The following is a 15,654-nucleotide window of genomic DNA, read 5'->3' as shown; positions in this document are numbered from 1 at the left end:
ATATTAGAAAATATATTAATAACTCGTCAAACAAACTTCTGTATATGTTGTATTAAGCATTCTAACATGTGACATGCGCGTTCAACCAACCACTAATTTTTGTAGGGTTAAGAATACATGTAAGTTTAGTTGCATTTGAATGCAGAATCAAGACATGCATTCTGATTTATGTACAGACGTAGTGTGTATATAATTTGAAATACATTATCTCTAAATTTATATTACCTTAAACTCACTATAAAATAAAATTAATTTTTTAAGAAATAAAGTTCATTCTAAAAAAACATTCATCGAAGCATACACATATTTGATAATTATGTGTAAAATCAAATATAAATCCCAGACATCATTTTACTTAAGTAATATTTTGTTGTAGTGAAGAAAAAATCCAATTACATATGCATTGACAAAATCATCCCCATACTTAACATGATTAATAGTATGTACATGTTTTTCATAATTTGTCATAAAGTAATTTTTATTAATCAACATAATATTTATTTCAATTAATTACTTTAAACTCACTTTAATCAAAATCAATTCAACAAGTTAAATCATCAAAATTTTAAGTTTGCAATATATCTACTAATTTGTCTCTCTATGTTGAAGTATTTTCTCTAACTTCTCCACGGCATATCAAAAGTTTATGGCTTCAATATGTATTTAATTTTTGTATTTTTACACATTTTAGCTTTAGTTCTTTTAATTATTTTTCTTTTTTGTGAGCTTCAGTTTTAGTCTTTCTTACCGACGTGATTTACTAAAAGTTAATACGTGTTAAATTTTTTATAGAATTATATCAATAAAATGGACTAAAATTAAAAAGTCATAAAATGTAAAAATAAAAATAAAAAATTAAATTAAAACAATAGGTTTACAAAATTATAGGAAATTTCAAAATATATTTGTGCCAAAGTTTATTGTTAACTTATTTTAGCTTTTTAAGGAATTATGGCCCTTGTTGATCTATACTGGAGTTATGCCCATCTTTATGCGCCATGGCCCGCTTCCTTAAAGGGTTAATAATACCTTATACTTTACTCATAGTTTTATACAAACAAAAAGATCTCATATAGTGTTAAGTTAGTCACATTCAAGCTCTTCCTCTCAGTCTCAAACCTTAGCCACTCGCAAGGAGTTCTTCTCTCTCTCTCATGGGACTTCTTTACACACATTTTAATGGGTTTTTTTTCTCTTGTTATAGTTTTTCTTTTATTATTTCTGCTCCTTCATCCTATTCTTACTACCACTCTTTTCTTAGTCACATTCACCCTCAAAAACTAAACTAGCCAAAGTTGCTCCTTCATCAACGAAGCTCCATCATGCCACTGTCACGTTCATCGCCACGTCAACTTCTTCCGTTGAGAAATGACAGTTCAAGTTGTGTTTTTGGTCTTTGTTGGTTTGACTTACTATATGATTATAATAATTCGAAGCAGAGGAAAGAGAAGGAATTTTTTTCTTGATTTAGTTCTTTGTTAGTTATAAATGATAAACATTCAACTGATTTATAAACAACAATCTTTCAGCTAATTTTGACAGTCTTAATTTCGTAGTCATGCTTTCATATATTGTACAACGTCAATATGGTGATGAGCTTCGTTTTGAGCTGGTCGTGAAAATAAGATAAAGTAATAAGCTCTTGTGTTATAGATCATGCATTATTGATGACATAGCACCAAGCAGTGGGGTATACACTATAAAGTAGAGGTATATATTAGGGGGTCCCTTAATTAGCTTAGTAGCTTTTGCTTACTTCATTATGAGTTGATTCCCCACTATGAGCTGAAAATGAAAATTCTTCTGTATCTGCTCATATGCCAATATGCCATGCTCATGACTCATGAGCAAAGTGTCACTATTTTTCCTTTTTCTTCCTCAGTAACGGATATACTCTCACATTTTAAAATGATTATTCTATTTTTAATTTTGAAACACAATAATCAGGTATATTTACTATATCCGACTCACGTAAGTTAATGTTTCTTGTAATATTTAAATGCATTGATTGTTCCTTAACTCAAATTACATGTTATAAGACAATAAATTCGAGTTTTGCAGTAAAGGACACATAAATCATCAATTAAAAAGGTGTCCATCGTTCACCTAAAAATAACAAAATTGTTATTTAAAAGGAAATTTGTAGGATTATTATAATTATTATATCCATCGAAAAAACCAAATCCTTTATTCCATTCAAGTGCTAAATATTCTTTAAAATGTTAATATTAGTGAACTATGTAATAATACACTGACAAAGTTTGGAATAATATGATAGATATTTTTAAGGTTTTCAATCAAATTTATAATTTTGTCTTAACAAACTATGCTGTGTTTTTTTGCCTTTTTCTTTTTTATCAGATGTCCCTGAGAGGTCGAAAAAAAATTCCTTTACCTAAATATTATCTTACATGTAATGCTTCCATTGAACCAAACGATCGAACTGATAGCATCTTTCTCGCCCAGGCTGATCGCTATTGTGCTCCTGAATAAAATGCATACCCTGAATTGGATAACTCTATCTCGCATTAACAAGACTCAACATTCCCATTTATGTGCTTAAATCGATTGCGGAAAATTAAGATTGCACTAGGCTTTCAAATTTTAAAAAACTCAATTAAATATATATAATCTTATTTATAAAATTGATCAAGTATTTTTTTATTTTTCTCAAATTATTATAATTTAAGTTTTAAGTAGATATATATGGACATGAATATTATGATAAAATAAATAAATGTACAATTAATTTCTTTTAACTAAGTGTCCTTCCCAAATATTTAGGTTTAAATAAAATTTAAAATGAAAATAGCTACCTCTTTAATTAGCTCTAACACCTGTTCGGAGGAGGATTAGATATATCCGGCCTTTTGAGCTCAAACAATAGAAATTTAAAACAAATAAAAATAGATTAGTATGAAAATATATTATTGAAATAGGCAAAAGTAATAGCAACTGGTGTGTGGAAAGTTTCATAAAAATGTGCCACGAGGCAGGTGAGGGAACCATAAGATGTATGGTGGCTTAGTGTGTCAAGTTTTTTTTTTTTTTTGGATGTTTTGGTGGTTTAGTGTAAGTTCTACGGTGGTTCTCATACTTATATATATGAAATTGTGTAACTATCAAACAGTAATAAAGTAATTTTTAAATTAAATTTTTAGAATATTACTTCACATAAATTATTTCCTACTATTAAGAATATTATGATTTAATTATTTGAACTTAAATAATGCTTAATAAAGTAAAATATAAATCACTGCTAGAATTATTAATTTTTTCCACAGTTTTTTTCTCGTAGTTTATATAACTATTGTTAAATTTGAATTTTATCCGCAGTTTAAATAATCGTAGTTAAATTTAAATATTTTCTGGGGTTTGGTATTATAACCGTAGTTAATTAAAGACAGTTAAGAAAATCTCCGATAAATATTAAAATTTTTTTTATCAACTTTCGCGCTCAGAAATGTCTCTCTCCCAAAAAGTGAAACAAAAGCACTCTTTCTCAACTCCTATTGCCTAACCTTCCTAGCGCTCACAAATCCTCTTTTCCCTACGCTCACAAATCGGTCTATCTCTTGGAATCGATTTGGTGTTGTTATTTTTGCTCTCGTTGTCGTACGAAGGTATGCATTTTGTTTTATGTTTGGGGTTTTATGTTTAGGGTTTTAGATGAACATTTATAATTGTTTTGTTTGCAATTGTTTTGGTTGCATTTATAATATGGGTGATTAATCAAGAAATAAAACAAGGTTTGATAACTTAGTTGATGATTAAGGAGGCACAACAAAGACTGCATCTAATTTTTGGCCACTAAGTCTCCACAAATGCCATTTTCTTTCCACTAATAAGTTTTAAGTATTGAGTTGCATTGAAGAGTGGAAGCTTACGTTTATCTGGTTTCCATCTCGAATGTAAGTATCTCTATCAGGCCTCCCAAAAATGATGCAGTTTTGTGTGTCTATAATAAATGACATGTTTTGTTACTGTAGTAAGGTCCTTTAGGATAAGGAATCCATCTCCCCAAAAAAATTTCACATTGTTTTGCTTTTGTGCTATTCAAAGTGCTGATAGTAGATATCTTTGGATATCTTTCATGTGAGAATATCATAAGGGAAAGAGGAAGAATTATGAGAAATAGAGTGAATGGTAACAAGACAAAACTTTTGGGAGTGTTTAGTGTTGTGTAGTACTTCCCATTGAGAACCTCACTGGCCCAAAACTTCATTGTTGAGATAAATTCTGAATCAAAGCTTTGCTGAATGCCTCATACAAATATAAACTTTATTTTTCTTTTGTTTGGGATAAACAAGTGTCAAATTTCACTTGAGTTTTGAACTAAACTTTCTCAAGTTTGCCACTACATATTATGCCTAAATCACCCTCATTAGTTCATGATATGTCCCACCCTTGTTAAAATATCAAGTTCTATTGTTTGATCAACTAAAAATTGACATCATATGCTATTGTTTGTATCTCTGACTTATCACAACACAAAAATATACTCAAAATGTAAAGGGTACACCTCATAATGGTTCACAATATTTTTCTAAGAAATCACCATTCATATTGACAATGTCACGTGGACATTGACATAGGAAAGAGGGGGAAAAATGAAAATCTCATTTCCACTTTCTTTGACTCAATATTTTAGTTGTAAAAGGAAGAATTGATTGTTTTCTGAACTACAAGTTACGAACACTTTGGCTTCGGTTCTACTTCAACATTTGCTTAAACAGAAGTCCATGTGCTTGCTTCTAAATATTTTTAATATGTATGTATACAAGGTCAATGAATATTATTCCTAAGAAAATTGTTAAGAAATTGTAGACAATTAACGACGGTTATCTGAAACTGTTATTAATTAACAGAGGTTTGGTTAACTGCGAGGAATACCAAAATTACTTGCGGTTGTTCAAAATCGCCAGTAATATATTTGCCACACTTAAATTAACTACGATTTTATCAACTGCGGGTAACATCATTTACAACGGTTTAAATTTTTGTTAATGTCATAATTAATCATGGGTAAAACCATTGTTTTCTTGTAGTGAATAATTAAATGTGAGAGTAATTAAAAGGTCAAGAAGATTAGCATAACTTCTAACAAAAAAATCTATTCAAGATGAACTAAGGCTTTTGGTTTCACCTTTATATCTCTTTATGTTTACTTTTAGTTTAACTAAAATCACGATTTTTCTATGATCGTCAATTAGTCATACTAAAATTACTGACACTTAATGGTTATGTAATGTTAGTATTTTTTTTCTTCTAAATTATTACCTTCAATGATCATATCAAGGTTAATAATATTGTATCTTTTGACTTTCAAAGATCTTCCTTTAATTTAGTGAAAAGCCTCAAAAGCAACTACTATATTGTCTTTGATTAGGGACAATTAAAGAATGCATATGTGGCTCCAACCTCAAAATTATAATCTTAGATATGACTTTATAAGAAAAGTTAGAACTTATCAACCTATAATGGTTAATATTTTCTAGTATATGTATCTTTTGAACAGGGAGATAGCTGTTTCATTAATTTCACCTAGTAACATGTCTTGAATAAAAGAAAACTCTGAACAACCTCAAACTTTTATCTTGTCAGTTTCCTAATTTTTTTTAAGAATAGCCCTTAAGTCTGTGAGGTCTTGGTGCTTTAAGACTACATATCCTAAAAATTAACTCGTGAATCTCTTTACATGATACTAGCTTAAGCAACTCCTAATTCATATAGTTGAAAACGATCCTAAGCACCTTTTTAAGACTTTCATCTATTAGATAAGTCCCTTTAATAGTGAACATTTGTTAGAAATATGAAACATCTTCTTTCATGATATTTGATTGGCCTTTAACCTTTTCACCACTACTGTCTTGATCTGTTCTAGTGTATTTCTATCTTTTCTCTTTACTATGGTTGCATGAAAGAAAGTTGTGTTGTTGTCCCATTATTGTATGTATTTTAGTTTAGACCCTTGGACCTAATATATCTCTTCTTACATTCATGATTTTTTATGTGTAAAAATCGATTACTGGGCAAGTGTACCCATTGTCAGAGTAATATTATGAAAAATAGAGTATCAAGTGTCGTATCTACAGGGACTGTTATTAAGAATTACTTCCTTAATTGTGCAATTGTTGATGAATATGAAAAATAAATTTTGTTGATAAAATTGCTAAAATTAAAAGAATAATAAATTGAAAGGAACAAATTTCTTATGATAATAAATTATAGAAAGGTATGACTAAAGGTATTCAAGGAAAATAGGCAAGTATCTAGACTGTAAATCCTCCTAAGTGTCTAAATAACTGAAATTCTTCTTCAACTACTTAGTTCCAAACCCTTATCGCTGCAGGAAATTCTGATTTTAAATCAATACCTTTCTCAAGGATAATGATTCATAACCCTCGGTTGATCAATCAGAATCTCTTCCTTAATTAATACCCCTAAGTTGCATTAAGTTCATTATGAATTCCATAATTAGGGTTAATCCTAATAAATAAAATTACTTCTTTCTATCTCTAGAAATACATTCAAGTCTTTTTAATTGAGCAATGTTAATTTCATGCAGGAATTTTACTCAAATTCAATCAAGAAAACAAGATGGAAGAAAATTGATACTACTCAATTAAACTCAAGAGAAAAGAACATGAAATAGTATTAGAAGAATTCCAGAAAATTTGGTCAATTAGGATTCATTACGTCTAGATACTCAAAGGAAAATTAGAACCTAAACATCTTAAAACTAAAATTACAAAAGAGATGAATAAAAGTGCTTGATCCCATCCTCTAGCCGTCTCCGAGTCTTTCTTCTCCTAAAAAACACTGTCCCCTAGGTTTCTATGCGAAATTCCCTTTTATATCAGTGGCCCAAGGGCTCATATTCTCGCAGAAATTTAAGTTCTGACGCATGTTAAAAGTACACGCCTATGTGCCTATGTACTTTGGCCATGTACATCTCTAGTCTCTAAAAATTGCACTTCACAACTTTCTTGAAAAGTGCACGCCCATGTACATGACCATGTACTTTGGCCGTGTACATATCTAGTCTCCAAAAATTGTACTTCACAACTTTCATGAAAAGTACACGGCCATGTACTTTGACTGTGTATATCTCTGGTTTTGATGATACACTTCAATTGACGCGACCAGTGAGATACATGCTCATATACACGGACGTGTACTTGCCCATGTATATCTCTGGTTCTTTGTGTGTTTCAATTCCCAATGTCTTTTAAGCTCTCACTTCTTGATCCTTTTTCCTGAAATATGAATAAAATGAACTTAATAATAATAAATTCTCTCAATGAATAGCTCAAAAGTCTCAATTATCATTCATGAATTACAATGTAGGATCAAGTATAGAAAATATTTATCAATTTTCAAATTTTTGCCTTAATAACTAGCATTGCATCTAAGTGAAAACCCTCCTTAGGCCCATTGGTGATAACTTGCGGTTGGAATTTTAGTTTGTTAATCTCCTTATCTGCTTCAAAAGAAGGTTTCTTTACTTTATAAAGAGAGGGCTCTCTCTAATTCATTTGTATTCACTTTTCCACCTTGAATTGACCACTTTTCTACACTTTGTATTTTCTTCCTAAAAAGCTTCATATTTAAAAAAAAAATCACTACTTCTTCTTAGTATGTTGTCTAGCAATACTAATAAATAGTCTGAATATACAACAAGAAGAGTTGTCTTATAACATAAGAGAGAAATTGTCTCCTTGAAAATTTAATCCATTAACCACTTAACTAACACCTTTGATTACTACTCAATGTGAATTTACAATATTTCAATTCTAAATCTATTAATCTTCACCTATCCAAAAATTATTTTAAGTGTCAAATTTTTTGGTATAATTGTGAGCATAACCTCTCCTTTTCATATTAGTAGAGGATTTCATTAATGTCCCTTGTACATCACAAAGGACTAATCCTATCTATCTGAAATCCTATAATTTTATCCTATAGAAACTTCATGTAACACCCTTGTTTTTGTTATTTATTATTTTTGTATTGTATGTTAATTGTTTATACATGTTTTTTGAAATAATGAGAGTTTAAGGTGTAGAAGTTGTAGAATTTTTCTCTATAGCGAGATATGTCTTGCTGTAGCGAAAGAAATCATCCAAAATTAGGCTCTCTGGAACCTTCTTGCTGTAGAGAGAAGTGGATAAGAATGACCCAACATTCTCGCTGTAGCGAGAGATTCTCTCGCTGTATCAAGGGATTATGTCATTGTAGCAAGGATTTCTCACTATAACTAGAATGACGGATAACAAATGAAAAATATTGTCTAGTTTTTTTGCTGTAGCAAGAAAATGGTTTGTTGTACTTTTTGCTATAGCAAGAATGTCATAAGTTAAGGGTATTTAAGAATTTTCAACTTAGAAAACTTGGATTATAACCCAAGTCATGACCTCTCATTTGTTCTCTCTGATTTCTCACTTTTTTCTCTCAGAAAATCTATCTTAAACCTTAATCTTTCTACGAATCTGAGCTTAGAAGTTCACCTTAATTGTCTTCAAGTAAGTTCTTTGAGCTTATTTATCTGTTCTTTAGTTATTTCTCTCTTTCTTACTTTTCAAAATGATCTCTTTTGTGATATTTAAGAAGAATTTCACTCTTTAAGCGAGGTCCTTCTCAAATCTTTCTCTACACCTTCATTTCAAGGTAAGGAGAGTTCTATTTTTTCATTAATGAGAACATGATGTATTTTGTACTCTTGTGGATAAGTTGTTGTTTGTTCTTTGTTTGTAAATATGTGTTTGAGTGAAACTATTGATGATTTAGTTACTTGATGACTTGAATTATATATGGTATTGAATATGTACGTTTTGTACTGAATTTAGAGGTATCTGACCTTTGGCATGGTTGATTGATACATGCTATAAAAGTGAACTTGAATAAGTAGAAAAAGATATAATATGTGATAAGTGACAAATTTATGTTATGATAAGAAAGGAGGAAAAGAACAAGGTTATGATGAGAAAGGAAAAGTAACATGGACATGTATGGATAGTATAGAGATACATTGTAAGCGTGAAAGAGGAGGCAATTTTAAAAATCTTGAAAAAATAAAGGTGGTGGATGCTTTTCTTTAATTTGTGCACAACTAATGAGAGTAAAAGTACCACAGGCCTCATACTCATTTTCTAACCTACACTCTTGACCATGCTTTTGTTAAGAGAGGCCAGGTTAGCATACGTTGAATCCGTGTAGCTGTAGCAAACCAACAACAATCTATGCAAACAAGAAGACCTCCAGAGATCCTAAGGGCAGAGAATAATGAGATAAGGAATAAAAGAATTTCTATAGAAAGAATGAATTATAAGGTTAATGAGCATTGTATGTACATAAACCTTATTGTAGGATATAATTGTTATTTTGATTGATTGATATGTTATTTATTCATATATGATTTGGAGTTGATTGATAACTTTTTGGCAAGTGCACCAAATCGTTGAAGTTACAAAATAGATTTATCATTCACAAGGATTAATGCTAAGTACCAAACCAAAAGAATGACACTAGTTGGGTTACCAAAAATCGAGTATAAATAGAGCAAAAATTAAATATATGCAGAATTGTAAGAACTGAATTAAGAGTGTTAGAATTGAAATTGATAAATAAGTAGAAACTGAAAAACTAAAACGTGGAACAATAACCAAAATAACTACAGAATGTAAATGCCTTAATTACTGAAAGTGGGTCTAAAAACAATTAAAAAGTAGGGTAAGTTCAGAATCCCTTATCCTTTTCCCTTTGCATAAAAATATATGTATAACTCAAAATACAACTTCATTTAATAGTCAAATTTTCTAAAACACCCAATCCCAATTCCTTGGTTAATTAGTTCTAAAACGAATTTAGCTTCCTAATTCCTTAGATAAAATAAAAAAGGTTTAGCATTAGCTCTTTTTCATCAACCCCATTCACGTAGAACAGAAAGACATTAAGTTCAGAATCAAAATATTAGATTAAAGCTTGTATCTTGAATTATATTCAATGCTTAGTTCATTGCAAAGGGTAAAAGAATAGGTTCATCCTCACTCAACCCCAAGATATTTAGCTAGGCATAATGGAAGTAAATAAACTAAAACTGAAATATATGGTTGAAAAAAAAATCATGTTCACAGAAATAGCTTACAGCAGATAAGTGAAATGAGAGAAGCTACTGTTCCATTACAAAAATAAGAGAAAAAGGAAATATAGCCCAAGTTCCTATAAGAATCTTCTAGAAAGGAAGTAAAAAAATTGTCCTAGCTACCATTTCTACGTAAACTATACAAAAACCTAAATTTCTGTGCCTCTAGAATGTAAGAAAAATGAAAGATAAAAGATGTCGTCTTTTTCAGAAAATTTTGCTTTTATATGCCCTATCAGCATCGTGTCTCCATAATTGTGTCCTGCAGCACTCAACTTCTACTCTTTAAGTCCAATTGTCAATTTCCTTCTAATCCCTTCAAAATTCAAATGTCAATCATCAAAATATGAATGATCCATCAATTTTCTAGCAATTACAACATTCTATTGAATTTTTCAATTAATTGTATTAACTTATAATTTAAATTCAATGAAATATGCCAAAAATCTTTAATTTTCTAGATGAGTTAGTGACTCATCACAACCCCATACTTAAATGTTTTCTTGTCCTCAAGAAAATTCTTTTCTTTTTCTACATGAATAGGATTTTAGAATTCTAGTAAACTGCCCTTTTTCCCTCTTGCAACAGCAAAATAAATTTTTGATAATCACAAGCAAACATCAATTTTCTTTATATCAAGAATTTCTTTACATTAATTTGAAATTTGAGTTTGCTTCCTTTTAATAACAACTGACTACCTAATTTTTCAAATAGATACCACCCCAAACTTAAAAACAATGATTGTCCTCAAGGAACTAATAGTACAACCTCAAACTTAAAAGTTTTAAGTTATTCAAAGAGGTGCTCATAATTTCTAAGTCATAAGGAGGAACAAACTGGCTTTTCACTATGAGCTGAGGTTGATAATATGCAGGAGAGAAAGTAGTTAGGCTCAACGGGTTAAACAAGGATAAAAGAAAGGTTGGCAATATAGTTAAATAACTGTGCAATAAAAAATGGCCTCAATCACCTTATAATATGAAAGCACATTAAGAGAAAGTAAAAAGTTGACAAATCTTACAAAGAAAATGACAATCACAGCAAACATGCTCTCAAAAATGACAAATAGGCTCAATTGCTAACACAAAAAATTTGATGAAATTTAAATCAACATGATGTTCAACAAGATGCAAAATGTGCTAGTGATGTTTGTAACTATGGGATCTATGCAAGAGTGATATAGACATCTACTGAATTTAGTGGGGTTCAACAATTATAGCAATAAAATATATGTACATGGGGAGAATTTGGTTTGTAAAATAAGCGCACAAATGGCAGAAGAAAAAAAATGCAGAAGGGGACTCCCCTGAGTGTGTGGAGCAATCAAAGGCTTGGTACTTGCCTCCTGCTCTCGTGTTACAACAGCTAGACATATTAGCAATAAAGAAAGACAAGAAGCAAAACATGTAGATAACGGGAAATTAACAAAGTGTGCATAGGCAGCAAGGTTCCTCAAAAGTAAAAATAAAAGTTCTGAAACTTAAAGCATGAAAAATCAAAATAACAATGAAACATAAAAGAAAAACAACAAAAGGAAAATAAAGCAAAACACAGCAGCAAAATCAAATGTCTTCTTCTGCATCATCTTCATCCTCTGTAGGATTTTTAGCACATATCAGACGCAACAACTCTGAACATGAGGGACCTTCTTGTTCTTCATCATTTACTTGTAAGTCCTTTGCAATGCGGTCCACTTTAGCTTCTAACTACATCATTCCTTGCATAAGTAGTTGTGCTTGCTTAGTTGTGAACTTTTGTAACTAGGCTTGTGATTTATGCAATTGAGCTATTTCATCCAGCACCAAATTAAGTTGTTGCTTACTGGTCATTGTAGATGAAGAAGAAGCTGCAACTATTGGGTTGCTAGGTGGTCTCTTTGGGCGCCTGTGTGAACTTTAAGCAAAGGTAGAAATGGTGACTACAGTGATCCATTTGGGTATTTGGACTGGGATGTCATTCGGATCAATGGTGACCTTGGCATCTTCACATAATACGGTAATCAATAAAGGATAAGCCAATGATTTTTGACTGTCATCATCCATGATTTGCCTCATCTCTTGGTGAATGATCTTTCCCACATTGACTTCCATACCCATTATAATACAATATAGAAGCTAGGCATGTCATAATAGCAATATAGTGTCTTGGAGAATAGGCGTGAGGGACCCGATGATGAACTGAAACCAAGTTCTGGGTATAAATAATAAGTCAGCCACTAATAAGCTCCTTGGTTTAGCACTCTCCAAGGGTCTCCATTTAGAACTCAGTTTACAAAGAATTCTGATTATAGCTTCATAATCTGGAATTTGTTCCAAGAGGTCACTATAATCATCCCTTGCAGATCCAACATTAGCGCGAGTAATCTGCAGCACTCTATCGATTACTCTTGGAGTAAATGAGACCTTGGTTTCTCTGACCATTGTGTACTATTGGGACAGATTGGGGGTCAGTTCTTCCATTACCATAAAATTCCCTTACCAGGGTTTGAAACCTTTTTCCTATTAAGCCACAAAAATGCTCCCAATTCCTCACTTGAATGTTGAGCTAGATGGGTTCAACTTCTTCTTCATTGAGTTTAAAACCACAGTCTTCAATGATTTTTCTGAGTATGATGTTGGAGTTGTGGTAATTTTCATGGAAGGGGGTGTGAAAGGGACCTATGCTAAATTGTTCTTCACTTTCTGATTCAAAGAGCTCAATTCTGGATCTTTTGGGTCTATTGGCAAGAAATTTTCTCTTCATCTGTCATAAAAAAAAAGTAAAGAGAATCAGATAATTGATTAACCTTTATGATAGGCATGACAAAATCGCAAGATTGAACAGCAATTTGAATGAATTCTGAATAAAATTGCCAATTGACAAGTTCTGAATTGCTAAGGGCATACATCACCATTAATGAGTTAAAATAAATTTCAGTTGCAATGGTAATGAGGGGATTTACACAATTTTTAAGAAAAATTTCAGAACTTGTGCACTAGTCAAGAGACACACTCAAATAAAATTATGAAACAAAGCTTAACTAAATAAATTTGACAAGATCAGTGCATTGAATTGGTGAGACTACAGAGAAGGTGCATTATAAACTATGAATGTAAAACAATTAACCATGAACACAGTGGACCATATTTACAATATAGATCATGCAATATCATAAAATGCTATGTATTGTGCAGTATGCATAATGAAAGGTTGAATCAATGAGTACACAAAATTTTGCAAAAATTTTCAGCAAAAAAAACAAGGCAATAAGTATGGATGCATACTGCACAAAATCATAAAATATAGCACTGAAAATTATCTCAATCTGATAACATGTCAATAACAAGATGTTTATGTTCCCAAGCTTAGTATAATTGTTTGATCAATGAATGCAGCCAGCATGTATCAAATTTGAACACAAGACTAAAAGAACATGTACATATTTCAATTCATTAGAAGAATTATGTAGCTACTGCATATGTACTTGCACTTACAGCATGCAAAAATTAAAATAATGTGCCTCCAAGTGTTGTAAAATAAAGAATTGAATTGCATTAAAATTGAAACTATGGCACGCTGAATTAATTTTTTTTTGCAGTAAAATAAAATTAAGATTGCATATGTCCACTGTGTATGAACTAGAATTTTGAGCACTTAAGAATAAGAATTTGACAACATTGCATAAACCAAGATAAAAACTCACAAAGACAAAGTAAAGCACAATAAAGTATATCACTGTTGAATAATGTTCAAGAATTAATAACAGTGAAAAATATTTAGGGAACTGCACTCAAACAACATTTGAAAATAATTTCAAAACACAAGTTAAGAAAGGAGAAATTTATAAAAAGCTTCCTTTCCAAGTGCAGAAACAAAGTGCATACAAGGTAATAAGCCATGTTTGCGTAAAGTTCCAAAACAATTCTTCAAAAAGGGAACATAGAGAGATAGAGACTAGGAGAATACACAATAATTTAAAATATTGGAAAATGCTTTACTGCGTAAACAGTGCCTAACCCCATTCTCAAAAGATAATAACCACATAATGGACACTTAACAAAGAGCCAATATATGCAAATTTAACCATATGCAACATAACAAATAAATGAATGCACACAAATTTAAGGATGAAGAGAAGAGAAAACATAACTTGCAGCAGATTAGTAATTTAATAAGAGAAATAGAATGCAAAATGCAGCATCAATGCTGGAAAACAAGATAGAAGAGAAAACAGAAATAGCAAGAACATGAAAGGTTAGAATAATAAAGCTTTTAAAGAAAATAAAAAGGGAAATGAAAATGCACAAATAACTTTACCCTACAAGGACGCGAATTGCACAAACATGAACTGCTTATTAACAACTGAAACATTAACCAAAATTTCACACACAAAAAAATTGCAGAAGACTACACGTAGAAAAATAAAATTTCTACATCGAAGAAAGATTGTTTAAACCAAATTATTTGCACAATACTAATGATTTAAACATTAATCAAAATAGAGTGGTAGTAGAAATTTGCAACAAAAAGGTAATGAAGTTATGGCGTCTAATAATTACAATCACAAGGAAAGGAATTCTTCAAAAAAGGGTGTGCTAGAACTGAACACCTTAGATGCATTACTGGCTCAGAACAAATTGATGTCATAGAAATTGAATTCTCTTAATGCCAAACTTGAAAACATGAAGTTAAAAGGGAACAAACCAGTATACTATGTAACTTCCACCAGCCAAGAGGAATATCATGAGGATAGTAAATACAAAGAAGAGTTTATGCAGCAATCTTTTCTTGAACAAGTGAGTTACATGAACAACTTACCATGGCAACAACAGAATTTCCCTCAAAGGGCACCTTGCCAGCAGCAGCAGAATTTCCAACAGAGGCTTGTATACCTAGCCTCAAATCAACAGAACCTTAGGCCAAATATGAATTTTTTTGCAAGGCCATAAGCTCCACCTCAATTCTCATAGTCCAACAGCAAGCAATTCCAACAGAATGGACATTGGCAGTAGTAGGATTTTCAGAATTATGGACCTATGCAACAACCCTAAGTTTCAGAACAAGTATCCACCATTGAGTAGGCACTTTTGCAACTAACACAGACTACCAACTTGTTTATGCAAGACTCAAGCACAAGGATGGCTAATCAATAAGCTTCCATCAAGAACCTAGAAAACCAAATGGGGCAAATTATTAAGAAAATCAGTGAACCAGCTCAAGGATCATTTTTCAAAATACAGTAAAAAATTCAAAAGAATTTTGCCAAGCAATCATTACAAGAAGTGGGAAAGTAATGGAGCCACAATCTAAGAAAAACCCACTTGAAAAAGAGGATGATTCAAATGCTAGATAAGAAGAAGAGTTAGCAGAACAACAACTAGAATTGGAAATTGAAAAAAAAAAGAGAAAAATCTATCAAAACAGAAATTGGTGGTGAATAAGACATATTGGGATAGATTTAAGAAACAAATTTTGGAAGATTCATACAAGCCTCAAATTCTCCCTCCTTATGTTAAGTTGCCATATCCACA

The sequence above is a fragment of the Abrus precatorius genome, unplaced genomic scaffold (genome assembly GCF_003935025.1).
Source record: "Abrus precatorius isolate BTA unplaced genomic scaffold, Abrus_2018 Scaffold3, whole genome shotgun sequence".
Lineage (NCBI taxonomy): Eukaryota > Viridiplantae > Streptophyta > Magnoliopsida > Fabales > Fabaceae > Abrus > Abrus precatorius.
Note: the sequence above shows the minus strand (reverse complement) of the source record.